The sequence below is a fragment of the Leptonotus elevatus genome, chromosome 21 (genome assembly GCF_054856555.1).
Source record: "Leptonotus elevatus isolate MCC_2025b chromosome 21, RoL_Lele_1.0, whole genome shotgun sequence".
In the NCBI taxonomy this organism is placed as follows: Eukaryota; Metazoa; Chordata; class Actinopteri; order Syngnathiformes; family Syngnathidae; genus Leptonotus; species Leptonotus elevatus.
In genome coordinates, this window is record NC_141259.1 from 11,916,297 (window position 1) to 11,928,788 (window position 12,492).

The following is a 12,492-nucleotide window of genomic DNA, read 5'->3' on the forward strand; positions in this document are numbered from 1 at the left end:
AAGCCAATTTTTGCGTTCACCAAGTGTAACAGACTTCCTGTGCCTTTCCGGGTATGGCTTCTTTGGACTTTTTTTTGTGGGTCTACTCATGATAGACATGCCCGCCAAATTTCATGTTTCCAACCCATTCTGGCTTCGGACAGTGAATTTTCAAAACCTTCCAGTGGTGCGCAATCAGGCCAGTTTGTTGCCAAGTATAAATTCTAACCAGGATAAATGCACTTGTAAAATTCATGAATATGGATTGGACGGTTTGCCCTGAGAATAAGGGTGAAAAAACTAATCAATTTTTATCTCACAGGGGCGGTAAACATTCAATCCACAAATGCTGGTAATACATAATAATGAACATTTGTTCAATGCTTGCGTCACAATTCTTCATTTATTGAGCTTGGGTCTCAAAAAACGTCCCCGGTGCGAATGGGAGGGGGGGGGGGGGGGATATATTAAGCCAGGCCTGGAGTCACTCTCAAGTTGCACTTTTCATCTCCGCCATATTAAAATAGCCGCAAGGCTCTCTCTCTCTCTCTCTCACACCCCCCCCCCCCCCCCACACACACACACACACACGTAAACAGTGATAATGTTGCTGTTCCCCTCTCAGTAAATGCCAGATTAACAACATTCGCGAAAGAAAAAGGTTAGAAGGTCATTAAAAACAAGAGTTTCTTCCTGTGGCAATATCAATGCGCTCATTTATTCCCGGAGGTGCACCCTGCTGGCTTTGATGGAAAGTTAAGGCAGGCGGAATTTAAAAAACAAAAAATGTGAAAAGGCGGCGACGTACTGTTAAGGGGCAGGTGAAATGAGGTGTGCTTATAAGAGCTGACAAGCTAGGCAACTTCATGTCCCATTTGACGGCTGTCACGCTGCAGCACATCACACTCGGAGGGCTTTCCAGCCATTTTGATACTTATCGGAATCGCATGGAAGAGGAATCATTAGGCTGAATACCACTCCGGATTTGGTGTTAGGATTCGAGTGGGCATTACAAAAAATAAAAATAAAAAATGCCCAAAAATTGTTGAAAGACTGAATAGAGTATAGTGAGAGAGAAAAAAAAAAGAAAAAGAGGAAAAAAACCCACCCTGTTGCTAGTACATTATAAAAAAAAAAAAACTGAAAATAGCTCGCCTGAGGCGCCACAATTGTTAAACACTCATCGTGATGTCTTTCTGTAGACGGAACATTAAAATGGCTTTCAAGTGAAATCAATAAAATCCTGCATTTGCGTGTGTCCTACGCTTCCCCCAGTGACAAGTTAACACCGTTAGAATGTAATTAATGCACGGTTTGGCCCCCAAGGTGATTTATAACCCTTTAGACGTGGCAGACATCAAAGTGTACGTGCGGCATGTGGCGCATTCAACGCACGCGCAAAAGCTGTTCCAATAATTAGATACACTCCTAAACATGTACAATGTCAGTTTTCATATTTGTGTTTTATGTGTGAAATAATATATAAGCAAGTCAAACGGATGAGACGGATGCTGAAGCTAATGTTCTGCACTTACCGCAGCGGTGTGCAAAGGGTGGGGACGATAGGGCGGAGGTTGTCTTGATATAAATGATAAAAACCTACATTGTATAAAACACTGGCTTTTTAAAAAATTACGCGTGTGTGTGTTTGTATATGATTAGAGTACACTGTCAATCTTTGAAGATTATGAAAAATGGTACGAAGAACTCACTCTAAAGTTTTTTTTTTTTTTATGTATTACAAATGCTTGAAAATACATATATTTTAAACTATATTAAAATATTGTAGAAAATAACACAAAGAAATGCGCTTAAAAAAAATCTGGATCAAAATAAATAACTACATGTATTACAATTGTAAAATAAAAATGTATTTACCAGGTCACACGTAACCAATACGATGAAAATAAAAATGCACGCAACATAATGTATTTTTAAAGAATGGTAAGAAAATTGATAGATGGATGCTTGGATGAAAATAAATATATATATATATATTTTTTTTAATGGCAGGTATTAAAATGTTGCAAATAATAATAAAATTAAATACAAACTGTATTGAAATAAAATGCATGAATTAAAATATAAAATGAAATGCATTACATTAAAATGACAACAAATCTGATTGTAAACAAATACTATGCATTTAGAAGAGACGAAATATATTGTCATAAATGAAAATATTTGGGAGCTTCACCTCTGATGGAATGCAAATTTCCTTGAGCTGCTGCGCACAAGCAACGCACCTACCCACACCTACTCCACACACACACACATATATATACACCCCCAACTACTCGCCACAGGCGCCCCAAACCAAACGCGTGGAAGCCTCAAGAGAAGCAGACTGCTCCGTGACTTCCATTCATTAGCGGCCACTCGGGATGCATTTGAGGTGTCCATTAGTGGGAATAATTATATTCCGGGATTATAATTTATATGTGGGTTGAGGGAGTCGTTTGGGAAATGAGTCCAAGGAAAAGATGAAGAGATCAGAAAGGGGACGGATGGAGCGCACTCTGCTAGATAATGAGCGGGGAAGTTATATCTTGCCGGTACAGCGGATAAAAAAATATAAAAATAATAAGTCTACACACCCATGTTGAAACAAAAAATGACACCAAGATAAATCATTTCAAAAAAAATTCTACTATCAGGGTGACCTATAAATCTGTACGCCTCAATTTAAAAGACCTTTCGAAAGGGGAAGTAATAAACTGAAATAATGTGGTTGCATAACTGTGCACACCCTCTCAGAACTAGGGACGTGGCTTTGTTCAGAATAAACCGTGTTAAGTGGGAGTCACAACGCACCTACCACCATTTTAAGTGCCACCGATAAACCCTAAATAAAGTTCAGATGTTCTAGTAGGCTTTTCTTACAGTCACAAGCCATGGTCCGCAGAAGCGCCCGCAACAGAGGGATCTTGTTGTTGAAAGGGTACAAAATAATTTCCAAGGCAATTAACATAATATGGAAGACGGTGAAGACAGTCATCATCAAGTGGGGAAAAAAAACATTAGCGTGACATTACCAAATGCTGGAGTTCCTGCCAAAAATGATGAAAAGAACACTGGCAGGCCAGCAACTAAATTAAAGGAGCTGAAGGAATTTCTGGCAAGTACAACAATGTGACAACAATCTCCCATATTCTAGATACGTCTGTGCTAAAGGGATTTAAACAGGGGTGTGTAGACTTTTAATAGCCACTGACTGTATGCAGTAATTCAGCCACTTCTGAAATCTTGAGTTGCAACAAGTGCAGGAGGCGTACGCCATCATTACCGCACTGTAGCCCCCCCCCGCGAGAGTCGCCCCAAATTACACCGAGGAAATTAAACAGATGAGCGGAGCGCATATTGGAAAAGGCACTTAGTCGAAGATAAGCCTTAAATAGAGGCCCCTTTGCATTCAATTATGTAGCCGCAGCGCATAAGTAATGCCGCGCATGCACGGTCACACATCCTTTATCACTGTGCGGACTATACCTATGCTAACCGCGGAACCGCCTTCTCCCCCCCCCCCCCCCCCCCCTCCCTTAGCCTGTCAATCTCGACTGCAATTACAGCGAGACCTGGGCGCCATGTTGGCAGCTGGCCTGTGATGGCAGCACACAAGAGACAAAAAAAGTGACAAAAGGAGAAGCCTCATGGTGATATTTGCACTCACACTGAACCTCAGCATAACATCAGGTCGGAGACATCTAAACCCTGCAGGACTCCGGCCCTCGAGGACCACGATTGGGGAAGCCTGACCTTTATCATTGAGATGTAACACGAGTTGGCCTTCAAATCCAATCTCCTGCTTTTCTTTGGCCAAACTTTCCTTCTTCTTAATCCCTCTCTTCTCTCTTCTCGTTAGTCCGCCGCAAACCTGATAATTGAATCACAGCAGGATGTCACAACTTGATGACTTTCTTTGTCTCACACAATCCCTCGCGGCCAGCCAATCTTCCAGCAAAGACACTTTGGAGACCTTCTCAGTCTTGCCGGTCAATGCTAACAATTGTCCCTGGTCACGGCATTTGTTGATCTGAATGAAATGTTATCTTAAATTTGACACAAAATGCAAATGGAGGCTTTATCTCTGGCTTGATGAGAAAAGCCTACGGGGTTAATAAAGACGATAGCGTTTTATTAGCGGCGTTAGCGTTTACATTCAGCACATGATTTATCTGCGGCTCCCATCTTAATAGAGCAGTAGATAGCTATTAGTTTCTAATCGATCAATATGCGCGCAGATAAGCATCTCACACATCGAACATAAATGACTGCCTCTGAACGTTTTTTTACGAAGATGGGATGATTATCATTTCCTAAATAGTCTGTTGAGGCTGAACAGCACAAAAAAAAAAATATATATATATATATATACTATACTAAAATGTATTTCTTAATAGCAGAGGAACAATTAAACTGTGTATCCACGCCCAAAAATATATATAATAATAATACTTTGTGTTTATCTAAGCAAGTTTGAGATTTACACCTGAGAAAGTGCTGTGAGATGTAAAATATGTACCGAGCTAGCAGGCTACTTCCTGGTTTAGGTCAACACAAATCGTATTCTCTTTAAAAAGAAAAACAATGACTGTATTAAAGTTAACACTGTGTAGAATTTAGTGCCAGGGAGCGGCCAACTAATATGAGAGAGAGAGACCGACCACACTTCACAAGTCTACCACCAATTACTACCAATTATTATTTGGAGTGAGCGAGCAGGAGCTAGCGTGAGTGGCTAGCAAGAACTCGCTGGAGTGGCTAACAGGAGTGGCTAACGAGAGAAAGCAAAGCGGAAAGAAGCAAGTTACGGAAACCCCGACTCACTCAGTAACGACCAGCTGTGAAAGGTAAGCGGCGATCGACCCATTGGGTCCGACACGAGCTGTCCGACACGTTGACGAAATTCTTCTCCTTCGGGTATCCGTAGCAGAAATGGTGTACATGTTTTTGAAATAGTGTTTTTTTTAGTTCACCACTAGATGGTGCTAAATAATACACACTGTCCTTTTAACTAGAAGACACGGGGTGAACATTTTTAACCACTATTCTTCAGCCGCACCTTTATCCAGAGCCGACATCTGTGAAGTAATGCTAACCAACTGGAATGCTAATAATGTGCCATAACACACGATCAAGTGTTACTCGCTAGCTACAGGTTTTGGATTTCCTTGAAAATATGTTGCAACCCTAAAATTTTGGCAATTCCTGTCAAATTTGGCATTTCGGGTATTCTCCCATCGGCTGTAAAAGGTCAAGAGCCCCGGGACAGTTTGGATGACTACGCTATGTGGATTAAGAATATATTTTAATTATTGGTGCGCTAACAAATACACACACGCACGCACCCACATACAAATTTTATATATATATATATATATATATATATAAATATATAATTTAAAAAAAAAGCAATGATGATGACATTACCGAATGAACAATACTGAGCTCTTTAGAAATAAAATAAAAAAAATAAAAATTAAAAATAAAGAAAAAGAAAAAAATGAATATATTTAAAAAAAAATAATAATAATAACTTTCAGAACACTGTCAAATAGAAATACTGAGCCAAGAATATTTGGAGTTGACCAAAGTGGTGCTGTGAGTCTGCTATTAAAGTGTTTAAGCTGCGATATTTCTTGGAGATTCATTTCATGGATTTCGATGACGTTCACAATTTAATCTCGGGGAAAAGTACACGTTCCGGGATTTCGGCGCTGTCAATAAATAACACCTAATTGGGGTTTGCGCGGCCTTAAACAGATTTAACATTTACGATTGTCGAGCCTGATATTTAGCAAGTAGATCAGACAAGAAGAAAAAAAAAAAGCTACAGGCAGAGTCTCAGTCCCATGTCACCCAGCTGTTCTTTTGGCCCCTGCGGCGTATGACCTCAGCCCGCCCCAGCTGGCTGCGTCTTCATCATCACCGTCATGGCTGAAGTGCAGTCACAGACATGAAACATCCAATCAGCATTCACAACAGTCGCCCCCCCGCTGTAAAAATAGCTCATTTCCCAAGACACACACACACACACAAGCATTATCAGTGACCTTGTGTTTGTTTTTTGATAAGTTAACTTCAGCGGCACTGGTTGCGCTAGATTTTAAAAAAATAATAATAATTTTTCAAAGCGAACTTTTGCAGCTTTTGTTGAATAAGAGTTCAAAAAAGGGGCTGATTTACTCACTGACAACGCTGTCAGTCAAAAATGCAGCTGCTGTCGTGTTCGGCTTCTTTTTTTAAATAAATCTTGAGGCGAGATGGGTTTGGTGTTGCCAAGGCGACGTTCCACTGGTTTACAAATGTCAATTTCTTAATTTTTGTGTGTGTGCAATATCGTGGATGATATCATGATAGTGCAATATAACATAACGTGATATCATGGCAATCAATATTCTGATATGAATCTTATTTCTGCGATAACATGGATACATGGACATATCACAGATGGTATCGTGATATTTGATATATTGTGATGTATCATAAATTGTATTGGAACTAGAGCTGTCAAACGATTAAATTTGTTAATCAGATTAATCACATTTTAGAATTCTGATTAATCACGATTAATCGCTTAATAAAAAGGCTTTTTTATCCCCAAAAAAATTCCCGCCAAATTTTATGTGTTAATTCTTTTGACATTTAAAATGTTATGAGGACGTCTTCAACATTTTTGCATAATTTAAAATGGGGGGAAAAAATTACCCCAATATTTTGACATGAACAAATATTTTAAATACGATACGCAAACATTCATTAAATGCTTGAAATTATGTTTATTGCTCAAACACAACCTGTGCTACTTTAAACGTAGCCATCCGCTGTCACGCTAAAGGCTAATCCATGGTCAAAATTAATAATCTGCGTTAATTCATGATTAATGCGATAATTTTTTTTGTAATTAATTAATCAATTAACGCTTTAACTTTGACAGCACTAATTGGAACGTGATACAAGTAGTGATTGGTTATTGTGATTATTGTGATGATATATCATGATGTATCAATGGTATTGTGATATCAGATACATACAGATGGTATCCCGATATCATAGATACATTGTTATATCACATAAGATATCATGATATAGTGACTTTTTATCTAATATTTTGCACACACAAAAATGTGGTTCCTGTGAAACAGGTCAGATATTGTACATACTGTATCTCCTCAGTGAATAATAAATCCAACCTACATGACAGGCATACACAAGTCTATCGACATTTAGCAAAAATTAGCCCTGGCAGAGGTCTTCACTCTATCGGGGGGCCATTGTAGTACAAGATGAGGTTGTCGAAGTTCGACCCCCTCTGGATGAACAGGCGGTGCAACTAATTGCTTGTCAAAAGTGACACTCGATAGCCCGGAGCAATAATAATCATACTGTAGTATAGTATAACTACTACAGTAATATATTCGTGCTATAATTATCATAAGAATGAAGTCGACTCTTTAAATCTTTCGAAATACAAATTAAATGACAGAAAAAATATAAAATGTTACTTGCAACTACAATACTTTATGACTGATAAAAAGGCTCCAGGGCTGCTAATCATAGCCGTGGAGGATTCATCAAAAACGAACTTTGATCAACAACTAAACCTTTTGTTAACCCGAAAAAGCAAAACAAAGAAGAAAAAAAAATTACACGCACACGATTTGTGTCGGTAAACTCAAGCGTGTCACTGCGGCGGCGCTTATCGGCTGTGGGTATACTCGCGACCCATGCTATGCCGCAGCGTCTCGGCCTCTGACGGCGCCGGCGCCGCCGTCTCGCTGGCCTCGTGTCTCAAGTGGGAGTCACGGGAGGGTTGCGGAGGCGGGCTTTGTATGTTCTTTGTGTGCTGCTGCTGCTGTTGCCGCCGTTGCTTCTCGGCAGCCTTTTCATCACCAAGGCCAAAACACCACTGCGCTGACAACGAGGTTTGACTCCATCATTCATAATAAATATCAAAATATCCCCCGTGGATGACATACAGAGATGTTGGAATTGGATTACTTTCTGGCTTCGGGAGACAAGGGTATAGGAGCAAATCCAATTCCAATCCAATATACTGACAGTGATGTCTATATCATCACAAATACTAATATGCAACATCCAATACTGTTAAGATTTATTTTCTTCTACCTTTCACCTTCCATTTTTTTTATTTTTGTGTGTAATTTTTTCATACATTTGTAGACTTTTTTTGCCTTTCTGTCAAATTATATTTTGGGCAATTTTCTGCCTCTCTTCTTAATTTTTGGACATATTATGGTCATTAAAAAAAAAAAAACTTTTTTCATTGCCTTTTTGGCAATTTTAAGGACATTTGATAGTAATTTTCAGGATTTCGACTTTTTGAATGTTTTGCAATTTCATAAACATTTTTATGGTAATTTTCTGCTTTGCATTCTTCCTTTTTGCATATTTTATAATCATGTTTTGGACATTTTTAGGCAATATATAAACACTTTATCGGAAAAATAAATAATTATAAATATGCAATGAAATATTAATTTTGACTTTTTGTTACAAATCCACAAGGAGTCACAGAAGAGGGACTAATGAGCCTCATGTGGCTCCGCAGGTTGCAGAACCCTGGTTTAGATGAACTAGCTTAGCATTATCGAGGACGAAGCTACTAGCGTAACATTAGCAAGCTTAGCATTAGCGAAGAAGGAGCTACAAGTGTAGCATTAGCAAGCTTAGCATTAGCGAAGAAGGAGCTACAAGTGTAGCATTAGCAAGCTTAGCATTAGCGAAGAAGGAGCTACAACAAGCTAGTACACATGAAGCAGGTGGACTTAAAATGCGACAAAAACATTATCCTTGGTTCTCTCGTTGGCCAGGGTAGATCCTGGTGAAGTAAGTCATTTAAATTTAAGTTACGTGAACAAGAGTCTTGAGTGCTGACGAGCATCTGACGAGCATCTGCCGAGCATCTGCCGAGCATTTTCCCACATGCAAATCCAACAAGTGGATTGCTGTTCTCAGATAAGCGGCCCACCTGCAGCTGCTGTCATTTGCATAATGAGGCTCGACAGTCGTACTGACAACCGTAAGGAAGCAAAAATCGTTGGACTCGAGCCAATCTGTTTGATGTTTTGTCAACGAAGCTTGACAATCTGCAGCTACTTCTTGCCGCTTTCTTTCACTCCACTTTCCTCTGATGTATACTTTCCTATAGTGGAGTCACGAGTGAGTCATCAGTGTGAGGAAGCAGCAAGGTTTTCCGCAAGTATCAACACAGTTTCATCAGGAAGGTCCACATGCTCATCAACGCTCTCCCATGCCGCCAATCACGCTTGATTGATGTCAGCCCCATTGTTGATGATGCTGCTGCGAGTGAATGAGCGACTGTTGCGAGCGATCACTACCTCCACCAAGGAGATTTTTTTTTTTTTTAAAGTTGCTTGTTTGCAGGCAGAATTCCACACAGCTGCAAAGCAACTCGCGAAACGCTATAGTGATATTTTGCCAATAATAACGATGTCACAGCCAATCAATGACACAATATCGATGAGACAATCACAATACAAGCTATGATCGAATGTGATATCAATGATATCACAGTAACACAATGCAATATCAATGATATAACCATGTCATGATACCACCTTTGATAATCACATGATCAAAATATCACAATACATCAATAACAGAGTATCACAATACTGTACCGTCGGCGATGGATCTCAATATTACAATACGGATTTGATAATTACCAATACAAACAAAATCATGATGAGTCACAATATCAATGATATCCCAATACATATTGTGCCGGGATCATGTTGATATGATAACTAGAATGACCAGAGGTATTTAGAACAGCATTGTGATATCGTCGAAATCAGTTCATTTGTCTCAAGTGATTTTTTATGGTATCACAGATGATGAACTGTTGATATCACAATATCATGAAACATCGCAATATCAATAGACCACACTATCAAAGATATTACTAAACCATCATGATACATTCGAATAGCAATATTAAAGTATTGTGGTGCTGTCTACAACACATCATGAAATCAATATCAGACAATCCCAATACCACCAATGATACATAACAATATCAAGATACTATATACATAATCAATGATATCACAATATCAATAATACCAAAATATATATTCCTCCAGGATCACATTTTAATGGATACAATGATGCACTAAGATGGTATTGTTTTGTATTGTGATACCACACAGCAGATATCAATTAACTTTTATCAATTATATCCCAATACATATTCTGCCGGGATCATGTGGATATGATAACTAGAATGATGTATCATAGATGAGATACCAGAAGTATTTAGATGTATCAGCAGCATTGTGATATCATAGATATCAGTTCATTTGTCTCATGTGATTTTCTTGTGCTATCCCAGATGATAAACTGTTGATATCACAATATCAATAGACCACACCATCAAAGATATTACTTTAGCATCATGATGCATTCCAATATCAATATTAAAGTGTCGTGATGCTGTCTACAACACGTCGTAAAATCAATATCCCAATACCACCAATGACACATCACAACATGAAGATACTATATACAATATCAATAATAATAAAATACATATTCCTTCAGTATCACATTTTAACGGATATAACGATGCACTTAAGTTGGTACTGTATCGTGAAACCATACAGCAGATATCAATTCATTTTTATCGCGCTTCCTATAGTATCACAAGGTATCCTGTTGATATCATAGTTATGCTGTGTCGAAGAAGTGTGGTTGTTGCTCATATTTTGATACTCAGGTGTTACAAATTGATTGGCGCCCCGCACTTCAGCCGCCCTCCTTTCAAAACGACGACTCCTCAACAAAAAGGCCAAACGCTCACGGCCTTTTCATTTGTCTCGTGTCCTACAAGAGCCAACAACGCTGACCTTTCCCTCAACTTCAACCTCTACGCTCGCCCGCGAGGCAACGCAGCTTCACTAGGGAGAAAAAAAAGAAAGAAAAAAAGGAAAACAAAAAGCTCTTTCATAGGCTTTTTTTGTGTCTGAAATTAGCTTCACATTTTCAACAAAATACCCCAGACGGGCCTTTGGGTTCTGGATAAGGCGCCATGCATGACGAGGGAAACGTTTAGACACATGACTTCATTCGAACGTGTTTCCACAGTGTTTGCTGTTAAGATGAAGATTCCCTGACTGTCCTTGTACTTTGTCACAAAAAATCAACCAAATAAATCATCCGTATCGCTTGACCTCATCGGGGTCACAGCTGTGCCCGAGCCTATCGCAGCTGACTTTGCGCTGAAATGGATCTGGCGTCAGCCAATCGCAAGATCCGTACTGTATAGAGCAGACCATGCGGCGATCTGCATGTCTAGTTAACACTTCTTCCGCTACATGAGTTTTTTTTTTTTTTTTTTTTTAAACCAGCTTTAGCTTTTTTCCACTGCTGTCAAATCACATCATTTGCGATGACCTTTTCTGTGCAATGTCTATTCTTTGAGGAGGGTGCAGAAAGTGGGTGGGGGGGGGGGGGGGGTAAAGATAATTACATCAGGGAGGTAATATAAAAAGACTTGCGAGGATTACAGAGGTCCACAGGTCAGGGATTGCTGGGGCAGATGGGTCAAGATGTCATCGTTTATTATGTGATCAGGTGAAACTGTGCCGTGCCATATGGTGTTATACAGTATTTTATATTTATTTATTTATATATATTAGGGGTGTCCAAATTAGTGCGCTAATTTTGAGTTATTTTCAAGTTCCTTTTTTTTTTTTTTATGCGATTAATGACCCGCCCCTTACTTGGAAAGCCTGCACTAGGGGGAATTCCAGTCAGCACGCAGCAGACTCGTCCATGTCCAAATTTAGCCGTAATAAATTTTGTAATAAAGTATATATTTGTGGAGACTGGGCTCAAGTTGTATTTTACCATTTAAAAAATGTGCAGAACTTCACAAGTTACTTGTTAAAGTGTTAAAGATGAGATATTTCTTAAATCGGAAAAGAAAAATGCACTGAGCTGTCATCAAGGACTCACATATGCAATTATGCCATCTAGTGGCAGAAAAATGACCAACACAAATCAATATCACAATCGTTTTTTCCCCCAATACAGTACATCTTTTTAATTTTAGCTCAATTTTTATGAATTATGAAATTACTGTATCAATGACTAAAAGATGCAGCCATATTTATATGAGTTAAAAAAAATCCCTGTTGTGTAGAGAGCTGTCATACAATTACGTTTTAAAATAGGTTGAATCACATTTTAGAATTTTGATTAATAACAATTAATGGCTTAATTAAAAATAATAATAATTCCCGCCAAATTTAAAGAGCACCTGTTATGTGATAATTATTTTCGACATTTAATGTTATGAAGACATCTTCAAAAAAAATTTATCCACTGCACTCGCTCATCCAACTCTTTTTTTTAATCAGTTAATTACTTGCATAATTTAAAATGGGGGAAAAAATGATCCCGATAGTTTGACATGAACAAATATTCTGAATGTCATACACAAACATTTATTAAAACGCAACCTGT